A 15,740-nucleotide genomic window follows, 5' to 3' on the forward strand; every position below is an offset into this window, starting at 1 on the left:
ATCTAGTTCGCCAAGACCATATCCTATCAATATGTCATACCCACAGTAGCACGCTAAATCTTTCAGAGATTTGTCATGACTGAAATGTTGTAAAAAACAATCACCATTGTTATTACTTAGGCTACCAATTTTGGTTTCTCTTTACTTTGTTGAATTAGATCCATGTAATATGTATATTTTTTAGATGATCCATTTTATTATCAATTTCATTTAGCTGTACTAACATAGCAAGTTAGTGTAGTAACTGTCAGTGCTCACACAACACTTTGGATTTGCACTGACATTATCATCAGTTGACTAGCATAAGCTTGAGGAGAATGAGGGTGTCTAACATGATCACACAGATGTCGACATGTTGCTCCCAAATGTTCCAGTACCTTGACATCAACCCTATTCTGTGGAATTATGGACAATCTGCATCTCCCAGCACACATCTTTGCATCAGTTCACACTAGTTTACCTATTCCTGTGGTGCGACTGATGGCACGTTGAGTCAGTAGCCTCAAGGACCCAGGTACTCGTTCCGTGTTAAAAACTAGGAGGTAATTGCATTCGCATAATCACTGATGAGCATGACTCAGAGGTTGCATTTTCCCTCTAAGTTTACATTTTTAATCCACTGACGGTTAGGTATAGGGATGGGTTTTTGGTTTGGGGATAGAGTTAATAAAAATGCATTCCTCTTCACTGTATTACATCATATACAACTAAAAACAATTCACTTGATTTGGCAATAACTGGTGACTGACCAGATATTTGTGTGTACTACACTGAGTAGGGAGTGTTTGCAAGTTAATTGGTTGATTTTTGAAATCAGTTTCAGTTATTATATTGACTGCTGAACTAGAAGTGTTCTGGTTTTTATTACGGATATCTGGGCATCTTATGGTCTCTTCACTCCAATGAAACTGAGGAGGGCATTTCTACTTGTATATGAACAGATCACTAAAATTGGAAGAAATACACTGCTACTGCATCAGAAATATAGCTTTTGTAGATCTGTAACTTGTTGGCTGCAGAGCAGGGGCCGGGTGACCAGGGAGAATGCAGGGTTGAACTGAGGGCAGCTGAGTAAAATGAAATTTGATTGGCTGACAGGATGAAAGGCACCAGCTGCACATTTATAGTTGTCATTACACTCAAGAGCTGCCCCTCGGCTGGGGCATGGACTGACCACAGATGTGGGGAGATAGCAGGTTATGGAGAGGAGAGACAAGATTACTTATTTTCATGAATTCTGCTCTCCAGAGCCTTGTCCTTTTCTGATACCATCACTGTGTATTTTTGCTATTTTTTTTTCTTTCTTTCTGTATATGCTTTCTCTCACATATTTTGTACACATACAAAGATGCTGTCTTACAAGCCATTGTGGGCTATGCAGCCACTATAAGGTGGCTAGACATTTAATAACAGAACCAATAACTCTATCAATCCATGCTAAGGCACAGCTCCAGTATTGTCAATTCTTGACAGCAGATGTTCATGTTCCCTTTTAAACTTGCAGTGCTACTCACTGTTTTATCAGGCCTTTTCTGTTTGCTTATCATTCAGCTCTTTCAGGGAAGAGATAAGAATATTGAATTTCTAAATTAAACGTCTGAAGTTAATTAGCGCACCTGAGATCATAGGTAAAGAGTTATGATGGGGACTGTGTTACACAATGGCAAACTCTCATGGGTTTAATATTCCTATGTGAACTACAGAGGCTGTGAAAATATGATCGTGGCTCAACAGTAGGGAAGGTTGCTTTATACATTCTCACCCCTCTATTTCAGAGACATTAGATGATATTATTATTATTATTATTTTTATATTTTGTGTGTGCATTTTTTACAATTTCATTGCATTTACACTATGTTTAAGTCGTTTTTGTCTGGTCCCCACATTGTAAATAATTTCAGGTTTTACTATCCTTGTGGGTGGCATGTGGTCCCCACAATGTATGCAAATGCTGACCGACACGAACATAACGTTTTTTAAATGAGTACATAATAAAGACTTCAATTCCTTTATATAAATCTAATTAGAATTACTACAGAGCCTTACCCACCTGTCCCTAAAATAACACTTTTGTCCCCTTTTATCATTTTATCTCCAAACTATGAGTATAGGACCACTGCCTAGTCCCCACAATAATTTCAAGCTGTTCTATCCTTGTGGGAACATTTGGTCCTCACAGTGTAGGCAAAAATTAGCCAACACAATAAGTCCTGCCTTATCTATCAATTGACCACTCAGTGGGGTATTTAAAGGTCATCTCTTTCAAAGGATGATGCAGCTTGATCTCTCTATCCATCTCTGTTCCTCTTGGCCCCGCCTCTCTTATCCTCTTTCTAATACACACATATGGACTTAAGCCCACATACACAAATACACAAACATAATTTCGAATCAGGAGATAAACTGGCTTCTCATGGAGAAGCTGAACATCGATCCATCTAATCCTTAGTGTCTGCGTGTACCCTTCTCTTTAATTTCCTCAGAATTCTATTATGTTAAGAGGCTCTCTTTTTTTTAATACAGCTGGGGAAAAAAATGCAGAAGGGTCATTCTGCAAAATAGGTGCATTTGTGTAAAAAATAAATAAAAATACTTTAACAATGAATAGCTCATGCCAACGTTTAATATAAAAGTATTTTAATGTATTAGTATATAGAAAAAATGTCAACACATCAACAAAAATCTTTGATGTTGTTGACCTTTTCATCATCACAACCCCTGTGTTTCCAACTTCTTGCTATAAAACCAAATATGCACATTTTCATGAAAACAAAATATCTAAAATAAAAGCTAGAGGTTTGTCATTATTTTCCCTCTCTCTATATGTTTAAATGAAAGTATTTTTATTTCCATTGTTAAATACTAATCCTTAAAAATAAACATCAACATATTTTTAATAAGTGAACTCCTCAAAGACAAGTTATAGTCTCCTATTTTTTATTACTTTGTCTTCTGTTTTATGTTTTGAACAGAAAAGAGATGATAACTGAAAGGTGGTTAGAAATATCAGCTTTTAATTCCATTTCTGAGAAGCACCATGTGGTTTCACAACCTTATACAAGGCTTGGTACAAGGTCAAATTAATCTGTGAAACCATCAACCCTGTTACCATTCTGAATTACATAAAAATTTATTAATTTAGCCTGGGATGGCACAATGCAATTTAATCAACACTTAAAACATAATTTGTCTAAAAGAATGCTAAAAATTTATCAAAATTCTACTTTAAAAATAACCTTACCAAACTAAAAAAGGCCTCATTTCACAGAATGACTCAGAAAGTTCCTGCAACGATGTAACTGTAATATCACAACATTAATGTAATATTGTTTGTCCTCAAACAAATCATTGCCCTTCTGACCATTTTAAGATCACTGATGCCTACAAACACACTCCCATCCCTTGCAACCCTTCTTTTTCCCTACTGCCCCCAGTGTTCTTTCTCATTATATTGACACTTTTCACTTCCTCCTGCTCTAGGGTGACCAGATACCTGCTTGTGGAAAACGGGACAGCCCACTCCCAGCAAAAATGAAATCGAAGTATCCTTACCTAGGCGCAGATCAATGCGAATTAGAGGGTGCATCCGCATCTGTAACTGTTGTTACCTTGTAATTTTCACTGGCAGCAATTTTTCTCAGTGTGCACTTGTCTTTCAAGAGTTTATCATAAAATGCAGAGCAGTCCAGTCCAAAATTAAGATGTACGAAAAGCATTGCCTTCATGACTGTTACACTGAGTCGAGATTTATCCAGCGTCCATGCTGCATTCATTAATGAGAACACACGCTCCACAGATGCAGATGTCCCAGGCAGGCAAAAAACAAACTCAACGTCCTTGGCTAAGACTAAGCTGATGGTCTTGCTCTCCAGCTCACGAAAAACGTCTGTCCATCTCTCAGACACAGCATTCTTGTTCATGTTCCACTCAGCGATGTGACGAGTGACAATGTTTTTTGCGCAAGCCCACTCATCAAAGAGCGTGGTTTCGTCAATCGAACTGAGAGCGGGGATTCTGGAGTAGAAGTGTTTGTGGCTGCTCTGAATGTCTTTCCACTCTGAGATGTCTCTCAGTAGGGCCCATTCAAGTTTTTCTGCGTTCTCCAATGAGCAGCTCCAATTTGGAGGTAATCAACCAATGCTGAATAAAATGTTTTCACTGCACAAAAGAAATCATCCATTCGCATGACACCAGCTTCAACCCGGGCATCAACTGCTTTTTAATGTCAGAGGGTATGAATGATTCCTCCAGCCTGGCCTGCAAGACTTTTCAAATCTATGGCCATGCACAACAGAATGATAAGCAAAAAGTCCTTCACTTTCATGCACCTTGACAGATTCGGAACTTTGAAAAAATCACTAATACTTGGTGTGGCACACTTACTTTTAGCAGCATCCACATGCTTTTTTGTATGAATATGCTGCGCGATGTTGGTGCAGCCTCCATGGGCGATGGAAAAGCGAGCTCCACAAATCTCACACCTCACTTTACTAGGCTCTGTCTGTGACTCCTTTTATAGAAATGTAAACTATTTTTGAAGATCCTTATTAAATGTGCATGCATGCTTCCTTGATATTTTACCAGCTGCAATTTCATCTGTGTGCTCTTTCAAACTGACTTTTCAATCAGTTCACTAACTGGACGTCTATTGATAGGGGATTGTGATTGGATAGTTTAATTCAGTCATGTACTTCAAATAACACAGTGTGATTTTATTGGTTTTACAAGCTGTATCCTTGGCTACCTTTGATTAAAATACTCACGTGACTGAGAAAGCTGCATAGGCGATAGAGAAATTTTAGGAGAGGGGAAATATGGGACAAAACACGATTCTTTCAGAATAAGCCAGGACACTAGAAAAAGTGCTTAAATACAGGACTGTCACGGGAAAAATGGGATGTCTGGCCACCCTATCCTGCTCCCCTGCTAATTGCGGCACAGATCAACTGAATTGTAACAGAGGATTCATCTGCTGCATCCCCATTTTCAGATAGGATAAAAAAAAACTGCTCTCCGCGATGAGCCCCCTACCAAGCTGGAACCCACTGCTAGGTTTCTTCCTCCCTAGGAACTCATTGTAGCTGAGTCAACTGCTCTGCCTTCAGCTATCACTGTTAGACCACATGCAGTTTCCTTAGGCCTAGTTGATTTTTATGACGAAAAAATGAATTAGAACCGGTGGGGAGTATACTGATTAGCTATCCACCTATCGGTGCTATGGAAGCTACTTTGAAACTCTAGTTTCCAAAGCTGCAGTACAAGTTACTCATTTAAAGATGTATTTACTTAAAGTGAGCTTGTACTTAAACGCGTAATTCACATTTTAGTAGTAGCTACTCTTAAATAAAGTGGTAAGATACATTACAAGTTACATCTAATTGGATATTGAAGCTATTTAAGGGCCAATGTCCTTTTAAAGGAAAAATCCACGCAAAAGCATCATTCTATCATTATTTACTTACCATTATGATGTCTCAAACCTTTACGACTTTCTTTTTTCAGCGGAACACAAACACAGATTTTTTTTGAATGATACACACACTAAAGTAATTTTAAGGATTAAATCAAGTAAAAAAAAAAGGGTAACAAATACATGCATCCACTTTTTACAGAGTAGCTTTGTGACCTTTTTTTGTTTGTTTGTTTTCAAACAACAGAACTCAGACTGGAATACTGTGAATTTGTAGACTTTATTTTATAAGTGGTATTCAACTGTGGGTCAGTTACAGGAGTGTAGCCTCCTAGAGCTAGAGCACCCTGTTACTGTAGAAACATGACCAGATGTTGACACTTGGGAGGTGTGAGAGAGTGCATCGGAGACACTCAGCACAATGTGGCCAAAGAAAATAATCGTCATTGAACCTGTTGTCATGTCAGATAAAGTATCCTTTCCCACATATGTGTGTGTCTCTGTCCACAATTGTGTGTTTGTGTGAACACAACCAAGAATGTTCACAGCGGGTGGGTCTAACGTCATGGTTACTTGTGTAACCTCCGTTCCCTGATGGAGGGAACGAGACATTGTGTCGATGTAGTGACACTAGGGGTCACTCTTGGGAGCCCGAGACACCTCTGGTCTTTGATAAAAGGCCAATGAGAATTGGCAAGTGGTATTTGCATGCCACTCCCCCGGACATACGGGTATAAAAGGAGCTGGTATGCAACCACTCATTCAGGTTTTATGCTGAGGAGCTGATATAAGGTCTGGCCATTTCAGCGGGTAGTTTAGCATTGTGGCAGGAGGGATACAAAGTCTTGTTCCCTCCATCAGGGAGCAGAGGTTACACAAGTAACCATGACGTTCCCTATCTGTCACTCACTCAACGTAATGTCGATGTAGTGACACTAGGGGTCCCTATACGAAATGCCACAATTGGCTGAACTGTGTTATGTGAACTGGCAGTGTGTGGTGGGCAGACTACTGTGTGCCTCATAGCCAGCACACCAGGTTGACACGTAACCTCCCCCAACATAGTTATGAGTGTTGAACGGCCCTTTGGGGACAAGTCGACTACCCAAAAGATAGAGACAGGCTAACCCAGTCGTGGCCTCTTTTCCCCTTCTTTTTTTCCACTTTCTAGTCGGGGGGTGTCCCTCCCAAGGGGAAGACACCGCGGAGACCACACCTCGCCCAAAGAGAGGAGGGGATATTTAAGTGGAAAAATACGTCACATGGTCTTTCCGACCATGTGGAGAGTCTTCAAGTTAGATCTTACCCAACGGGGGAGGAGTTACTACAAACATGGAGACTGGGGCAGAGGAGCTCTGCCCTAGGAAGACGCAGTTTGCCAACAGGGAAACGAACTAGCGGAAGATATATATCGCATGGGGTTAGCCTTACAGGGAACCACCACATGTGGAGCACCTACCCCAGAACAGGACTTTTAGTTAGCACGTGTACTGGGCCGGCAGCGAGTCTCTCCGAAAACTCGACTGCCACAGGGCTCGGAGGAAGTCAACCAGGGAACAAAGTTTGTGAACACTACTGGGAATTAATGGTGCATGTCTTCAGCTCAAAAGAAGGTGGAAGGTGCTATGTGCAAGCGATACATCCGGCCGGCTATCCCGGGCTTATCCACTTGTATTGCATGCCACTACCTGGGACGAAACCGGTTCCACCCGGAGGTTGTAGAACCTTGCAAAGGTGTTGGGTGTTGCCCAGCCTGCTGCTCTGCAAATGTCTGTTGGAGAGGCAACCCTGGCCAGGGCCCAGGAGGCCGCTACACCCCTGGTAGAATGGGCTCGTAGCTCTACCAGGCGTGATATGCCATAGTTATGGCGTGAATGAACCAGTGGGCGATCCTTTGCTTGGAGACAGCGCTTCCTTTCCGCTGTGCACCAAAGCAGACAAAGAACTGCTCAGAGATTCTAAAGCTCTGCGTGCGATCCAAATAGATGCGTAAAGCGTGCACCGGACACAGCAATGACAGGGCTGGGTCTGCCTCCTCCTGAGGCAGTGCTTGCAGGTTCACCACCTGGTCCCTAAAAGGGGTCGTGGGAACCTTGGGCACATAGCCCGGTCGGGGTCTCAGGATCACGTGAGAGTAGCCCAGATCGAACTCCAGGCACGTTTCGCTGACAGAGAACTCTTGCAGGTCTCCTACCCTCTTGATGGAAGTGAGCGCAGTCAGGAGGGCAGTCTTCAAGGAGAGTGCCTTAAGCTCAGCTGACTGCAAAGGCTCAAAGGGAGCTCTCTGTAGACCCTGAAGAACTACAGAGAGGTCCCATGAGGGAACGAGGCGCGGTCTGGGGGGATTCAGCCTCCTGGCACCTCTTAGGAACCTGATGATCAGGTCGTGCTTCCCTAAGGACTTACCGTCGACTGCGTTGTGGTGTGCTGCTATGGCGGCAACGTACACCTTCAAGGTGGAAGAGGACAGCCTCCCTTCCAACCTCTCCTGCAGGAAGGAAAGCACTGATCCGACTGCGCATCTCTGGGGGTCTTCCTGTCAGGAAGAACACCACTTAGCGAACAGATGCCACTTAAAGGCATACAGGCGCCTCGTAGAGGGGGCCCTAGCCTGAGTGATCGTGTCTACCACTGCAGACATGGAGATTCCAGAGGTCTGGTCACGGGTGCCATATGGTGCCCCGTCCCTGAGAAAGATGATCCTTCCTCAGGGGAATTCACTGGGGGGGGGGGCTGTCGTGAGGAGCGTGAGGTCCAAGAACCACACCTGGGTGGGCCAGTAGGGTGCTACCAAGATGACCTGCTCCTCGTCCTCCCTGACCTTGCACAGGGTCTGTGCAAGTAGGCTCACTGGGGGAAACGCATATTTGCGCATGTCAGGGGGCCAGCTGTGTGCCAGCGCGTTTATGCCGAGGGGGGCCTCGGTCAGGGCTTACCAGGATGGGCAGTGGGGAGGATTCTTGGGAGGCGAACAGGTGCACCTGTGCCTGTCCGACTCGACACCAAATCAGCTGGACCACCTGAGGGTGGAGTCTCCACTCTCCCCTGAGGGTAACCTGTCGTGACAGCGCGTCTGCTGTAGTGTTGAGGTTGCCCGGGATGTGAAGGGCTCGCAGTGACTTGAAGTGCTTCTGACTCCAGAGGAGACGACGGCGGGCGAGTTGTGACATACAACGAAAGCGCAGACTGCCTTGGCGGTTGACATATGCTACTGTTGCCGTGTTGTCTGTCTGAACTAACACGTGCTTGCCCTGGATCAACGGCCAAAACCTCCACAGGGCGAGCAGAATTGCCAACAACTCAAGGCAGTTGATGTGCCAATGCAGTCGCGGGCCCGTCCACAAGCCGGCGGCTGCGTGCCCATTGCAAACAGTGCCCCAGCCCATTTTGGAGGCTGGAGACCAGTTCTAGGGAACACCTGCCCGTAGAAACGAGAGGTCGGTCCAAGGGCTGAAAAGACGGTGACAGACCGGCATGGTGACCACGCGATGTGTCCCGCGGCGCCATGACCATCTCGGGACTCGAGTCTGAAGCCAGTGTTGAAGCGCTCTCATATGCATCAACCCGAGCGGGGTGGCCACCGCTGAGGATGCCATATGCCCCAGGAGCCTCTGAAAAAGTTTCAGTTGAACCACTGTTTTCTGTTTGAATGCCTTTAAACAGACCAACACCAACTGGGCATGCTCATTCATGAGGCGCACTGTCAAAGAGACCGAGTCCAACTCCAAACTGAGAAAAGAGATGCTCTGAACCGGGAGGAGCTTGCTCTTTTCCCAGTAGACCCGAAGCCCTAGTTGGCTGAGGTGTGAGAGCACCAAGTCCCTGTGTGCAACATGTCCTGAGAATGAGCTAAGATTAGCCAGTCATCGAGATAGTTGAGAATGCGAATGCCCACCTCGTTAGCGGGGCAAAGGCTGCCTCTACGACCTTCGTGAAGATGCGAGGAGACAGGGACAAGCCGAAAGTGAGGACCTTGTACTAATATGCCTGACCCTCGAATGCAAACCGCAGGAAGGGTCTGTGTCAAGGAAGGATAGAGACGTGGAAGTACACGTCCTTCAGGTCTACCGCCGCGAGCCAATCTTGATGCCGGATGCTCGCCAGAATGCGTTTTTGCGTCCACATCTTGAACGGGAGTCTGTGTAAAGCCCAGTTTAGTACTCACAGGTCCAAGATTGGCCGCATCCCACCGCATTTTTTCGGTACGATGAAGTAGGGGCTGTAAAACCCCTTCTTCATCTCGGCTGGAGGGAAAGGTTCTATCGTGCCCTTCCGTAGGAGGGTAGCGATCTCTGCACAAGGTAGCAGCGTTTTCGTCCTTCACCAAGGTGAAGTGGACACTGCTGAGTCAGACGGTCCGGACCAGCCATCGCAACGGATTGGAAAGCGCAAGCCACACATCCAAGTTCCGCGCAAGGGGGACCAAAGGGACAACGTCGGTGGACGTACCGGCAGGTGGGGCCTCGCGGCGGGGCAGAGCTCGAGGTGCCACACCATGTCGTGGCCGTGCTGAGTCTAAGGACATCGAAGCACTTACCTGGCTCCTTGTGACCACCCCCGGAACAGCCTGGGATGGGGGAGGAAGAGGCCTGTCCTCATGACCCATGGAGACTGTCACATCGGGGGCGGATTTGTGCCACAGCTTGGCGCTCAGGGGTGGGAGACCGCCGCTGGAGCACCAAACCTGCCAAATAGAGTGGTAAACGGTGGTCGTGATGATGGGTGGCATATGCTTCCTGCAGTGGGCTCCACGCCGAGGCCGGGCCGAAGGGGTGGGCTGCAGTGGAGCCGGTGCAGTCACCGCAGGGGGATGCCCTTAGCGACGAGTAGATGGGGTGCAGGATCTTGAGCCGCGCCTGGGCAGGATATGCCGGATAGCCTCCGTCTACTGCTCCACCGTCGAGAACTGCTGGGCAAAGTCCTTGACGGTGTCACCAAATAGGCCAGCCTGGGAGATGGGGGCAGCAAGGAATCGTGTCCTGTCGGCCTCACCCATCTCGACCAGGTTGAGCCAAAGGTGGCGCTCCTGGAACATCGTCCGCCTGAGAGACTGCACCGTGACCTCCGTCGCTTGGAGAGCGAGGTTGGTCGCCGAGCGCAGTTCCTGCATTAATCCCGAGGTGTAACTACCCTCGTGCAGTTCCTTTAGCGCCTTGGCGGACTTGCAGGAGAGCCATGACGCGCAGGGCGGAGGCAGCTTGTCCAGCAGCACCGTAGGCCTTGGCCATCAGAGAAGACGTAAACCTACATGCCTTGGACGGGGGCTTTGGGCACCCGCACCAGGTGGCGGTGCTCTGCGGGCATAGGTGCACAGCGAGCGCCTTTATCCACTGGGGGATTGCCGAATAGCCCTTGGCCACCCCACCATCGAGGGTAGTGAGGGTGGGGAAGCTGAAAAGATTGGGACTGGGCAGAAAAAAGTGCCTCCCATGACCTTGTCAGCTCTTCATGCACTTCCGGGAAGAAAGGAACAGGGGCGGGGCGTGGCTTTGAGCGGTGTCGCGAGCCCAGGAACCAATCATCGAGCCACGAGGGTTCAGGAAAGAGCAGAGGGTTCCACTCTAGCCGATGCTCTCGGCTGCCCGGGAAAGCATGTCATCATCTCCGCGTCAGCCTGTGACTGGGCAATGGTCCCCGAAGGGAGGAGCCCAGCTGAGGCTTCCGTGTCCAGCTGGACGAGCCCGCTCTCCGATGCTGCGCTCGAGAGCTCATCACTTTCGCGGGCTCCGAATAAGAGGTCGAACTCGCCGTGAGACGAGCCGGCGGACTCATCCGGAAGCCCGATCGGGGTAGACGAGCATGCTGGGGAATGGTCCGCGGGAGGATACCCGGTGGAGGCGGTCCCATTCGGGTCCCCAAATCGTCCCCAGTGCTAGCCGCGCTGGCCTCATACCCGTGGGTAAAAGGACCGAGGCGGGGAGCCTCTGGGGTGGCTTGCTTTCTTACGAAGGCGAGCCGTGACCGCATCGTTGCCATGAGAACATGACCATCCACGAACGCTGTCTCCATGTGAGCAGTGCCCAGACACGAAAGACAGCGATCGTGACCATCAGAAGGCGAGAGATAATGAACGCAACCAGGAATAACACACAATCGGAAAGGCATCTTTAAAAAGACGCGTCTTTAAAAAGACATTCCGTGTGTGCCGCTCTTTTAGAGAAATATACTCTTTTAGAGAAATATACTCTTATTTCTGCCGAAGCGCCCAGGGGCATTCTCTGCATTGCACCAGTGCAGAGGGGGGAGAAGCCGCTGAAATGCGCCGTCAGATCCAGCAGAGGTGAATGAACAGTCGTGGGAATTCAGCTCAGTGAGCATGACTGTTTGGCTCCGAAGAGAAAATCTGAATGAGTGGTTGCATACCAGCTCCTTTTATACCCGTACGTCCGGGGGAGTGGCATGCAAATACCACTCACCAATTTTCATTGGCCTTTCATCAAAGACCAGAGGTGTCTCAGGCTCCCAAGAGTGACCCCTAGTGTCACTACATCGACACAACTTCGAGTGAGTGACAGATAGGGAACAGTCTTTATGTGTGAGAAGAAAGAGAAAGGCAGAAAGAAAGTAATCATGTCTCCAGCAAGGCCTAAACCTTCCTTTACAAAAATACAGTGGCAGTACCACAGTACAGTGATGGTATCAGATGGAACTATACAATTACACATGATACTTCAAGATACTTCAAAGAGTACTATGGTATAGTCATAGTATATGTAAAATCATTATGGGACATGCCCAAACAAATATTGTTTTACCATGGCAGTATATCCAAAAACACATGGTAATACCATGTTACTCTTTTGTTAGAGTCCATATTCCTGTATTTGACATGAATCGATAGTGTGTTTGACAAAGAAAATTTATTTTAGGATGCAACTGCCTATTTATAGCTGTGAATTAAACCATACAAACAGCCATTATCTTGCACATCACACCATTAAAAGCTGAATTATGATATCATGCTAAGAAGTGTCTTGCTTTTTTGGACACTTGAAATCACAAAGCAGGATGTCAATGATGTGTGTGTAATTGAGCATATGAGTGGGAGAAATGAAGCACACAGCTTGCTGTTGACATCTATAGCAGCTTGTGAATGTGTTCACACTGTGTTTTGTGAAGGCAGAGGGTTAATGTATTGTTTTCCTGTATTGCCTCATGCTGTTTTTCACCCTTTCACACATAATTGACAGAGGCTAGAAATAGCATCAGCCTTCCTATTCTTCAAAGCTAACAACTGATAACAAACATAATCATAAAGTAATGATTCTTTTCTTTTACTCAGATAAATTGTCATTTAGTGCAGTTTCAGCAGACAGATTTATTCTTTTGACAATGAAATGAACCTGCAAGTTAATAGGACAGCAGAGTGATTGTGTTTCAGAACAGAGACGTCACATACATATTAAAATTACAGTGGAGGCCATTTTGGGGTCAGTGCACTGAATTGACTATGGGTTCACATGTTGTAAAAGTGCTTCTCTCTCTCTCTCTCTCTCTCTCTCTCTCTCTCTCTCTCTCTCTCTCTCTCTCTCTCTCTGACTTGTTTTTTTATGACATGTAAGATGGTTATAACATGTTTTTTGGATGTGTTCAATGGTAATGCAATGGTAATAGCACAGTTTTTGGACATGTACAATGGTAATACCATGGTTTTTGACATGTGCAATTGTAATACCATGTTTTTTGGTAATACTATGGTTCCCTTTCGTGGAACTCCAGCTGCGTATGATCGCTATGGAACACTGTCAGAGTGTCACATGGTCTGAAGCCCTTACACAATCACACCAATTTATTGGCTGAAGGCACTTAAGCAACGCACCCTAGGGAGCTATGTCACAGGCTCCATAAAGGCGCTCACTTTCGAGCCATCTAGTCAGATTTTCTGTTCTTCAGTGCATGAATGGTCTAAGCCCGTATTTGTTTCTAGCAACTCATATCGAAGCAAGGATTATTTTTCTCCCTTTTGAGTGGCAAACGTGTAAGGACGTCATTGACACAGCATAAATTTTAGAGCAATTTAAATGTGTTTTTTTCCAAACATTACAAGGGACAGACAAGGACAAGCCACTTCGCCGAGGCTCGCAATTCCTCACCACTAGGCTTTATCCCCACTTGTTCCAGTTCTACGGCCTCCAGATTTTGAACTCTGTGTGCTGGAGCCGTTTGGGATTTTGGCTTTGTGTCTAAGAAGATAGGAGTGCGAACGGACACCAGAATCCTCCTTGTGTTTGTTGCCCTCCCCCTGAGTGAAAGTGTGAGTCTTGTCAGACATGCTCTGAGGTCTAGCTCGACGGCCATTTTCTGACGAACAACACATGAGAGAGACCATGCACATTGTGAGCCATCGCCATTAAAAAAACGCTGTATGGGAGAATTTGTTGTTGGACGGTAAGTATACAAAATGGGCCCCTTTGTCCCTATTGTCTTTTTCTGTGTCGTTCTGTGAGAATGCACATGAATAAGGCAATGGAGGAGTAGAACGAGGGTTCTGGAATAAGAGAATATTCCCTCACTGACTGATGGCGAACCAATGCGTGGATATTTACTATCATTCAATCGGCTGCAGTAGCGAAGGTACAGGGGTCTCCTTCCGCTGTGCTGCTGATTGTAGAACAGTTGCCAAAAGTAAGCCAAAAGTGCCATCTAGTGGTTACACTTTGCACTACAGGAGAGAGCCATGCATTAATTCCTGTCTTCCCGTCTAGCGCCTTGGCAGCAGTTGTAAAACTTTTCGAAATGGGTAATTCGAATAATAGAGCATGGTTATATCACGGTGGCTTGCATCCCATTCTGGATTTGAGACATTTGAATTTCACTCTAATGACATTTCAATTCAGAATGTTGACACCAATGTCACAAATATTTGAAGGATGCTTATTTCCATATTCAGATTGCGCCAAAGCACAGGTGCTTTCTCAGATTCGCTTTTGGGGGCAAAGTGAACCAATCTCTGGCACCACACAATTTCACTAAATGCATGGATGTAGCTCTGATGCCCTTGAGGCTTCAAGGCATCCGCGTTTTAAATTACCTCGAAGATTGGTTGGTGTAAGCTCACTCAGACACTCTGGCTGCCCAAAACCGAGATGTCATTCTCAGCCATTTGAGCAATCTAGGGCTGCGAGTGAACATAGATAAGAGTGTCCGGTTGCCAAGGCAACAGACTATGTTTCTAGGTATAGAGCTAGACTCACAGGCGATGCAGGCGTGCCTGCCTCCAGCTCGCATTCTGTCATTACTCCAGTATCTAGCGATGTTGAGATGTGTTCTCCCTGCGAGAACATTTCACAGGCTTTTGGGAATCATGATCATGGCGTCTGTTGCCATTCCCCTGGGCTTGCTGCATGATAGACCTTTATCAGTGCTGGATGAGCTCCACAAAGGAACTTCAACCACTGAGACATGTGCTTCGTCCCTTCAGAGTGACCTGTGGGTGCTACCAGGCTCTGTCGCCATGGAAACTGCCCCATTTTCTGATATCGGGCATTCCGTTGGTACAGGTGTGTTGCCACTAAGTTATAACAACAGACGCCTCCTCCGTTGGGCCACTGTATATGCCAGTGGCTGGATTGCAACATACATGTCTGGAGATGTTCATGGTGCTGCTTGTGCCATGCTGAGACTGGCACATCGCATCCTTCTGTGGACACAGAACAATGTACTGTCTCTACGAGCCGTACATTTTCCGGGCCAGTTGATTTTAGGGGTGGATCTCCTGTCCAGACAGGGTCTGTTACCTAGAGAATGGACATCACATTCTCAGATTGTGGAACAAATCTAGAGGAAGTTTGGCAGAGCGGAAGTAGACCTGTATGCTTCGAGCGAGATGTCTCACTGTCCCCTCTGGTTTTCTCTATCGCCCTTGGCACCGCTGGGCATCAATGCACATTTATGGAAGTTATGGGTGTTTCCCCTCAATGGCATGCTCTTTTGAATTATGGTTTATCCCCCACTGTGGTTGATACCATTCTAAATGCTAGAGCTGCCTCAACAAGGAGGGTACATATGTTTTCACTTCTTGGTGTACAGCACAAAGTGAAAATCCAGTTCACTGCCCTGTCGGTACAGTGCTGGAATTTTTTGCAGGAATGTTTCGGATGATGAGGTTACCCCAGCAATGCTTAAAATCTGTGTTGCTGCTATAGCGGCTGAACGTGCGCTTATCAATGGAGTCTCTGTTGGTAGACATTCTCTTGTCTCTAAACGCAGGTTTAGACCTTTTCGTCCCATCCGCGTCCCTTTATGGGATTTATCTGTTGTGTTTCAGGTGCTCTCGGGTGCCCCAATTGAGCCCTTGACAACATTTATTGGTAAGTTTTATACTCTTAAA

At 46.3% G+C, this 15,740-nt stretch overlaps 2 protein-coding genes across 2 annotated transcripts in view; one reads left to right on the forward strand and one right to left on the reverse strand.

The window, feature by feature from the left end:
• Positions 1 to 15,740, forward strand: part of LOC127421662 (uncharacterized) — a 726,036-nt gene that overhangs the window by 301,975 nt on the left and 408,321 nt on the right. The window lies entirely within an intron of this gene.
• Positions 1 to 15,740, reverse strand: part of LOC127420805 (disks large-associated protein 3-like) — a 311,007-nt gene that overhangs the window by 23,820 nt on the left and 271,447 nt on the right. The gene's annotated exons all lie outside the window — the stretch shown is intronic.

This window comes from Myxocyprinus asiaticus, chromosome 30 (genome assembly GCF_019703515.2).
Source record: "Myxocyprinus asiaticus isolate MX2 ecotype Aquarium Trade chromosome 30, UBuf_Myxa_2, whole genome shotgun sequence".
NCBI classification, from domain to species: domain Eukaryota; kingdom Metazoa; phylum Chordata; class Actinopteri; order Cypriniformes; family Catostomidae; genus Myxocyprinus; species Myxocyprinus asiaticus.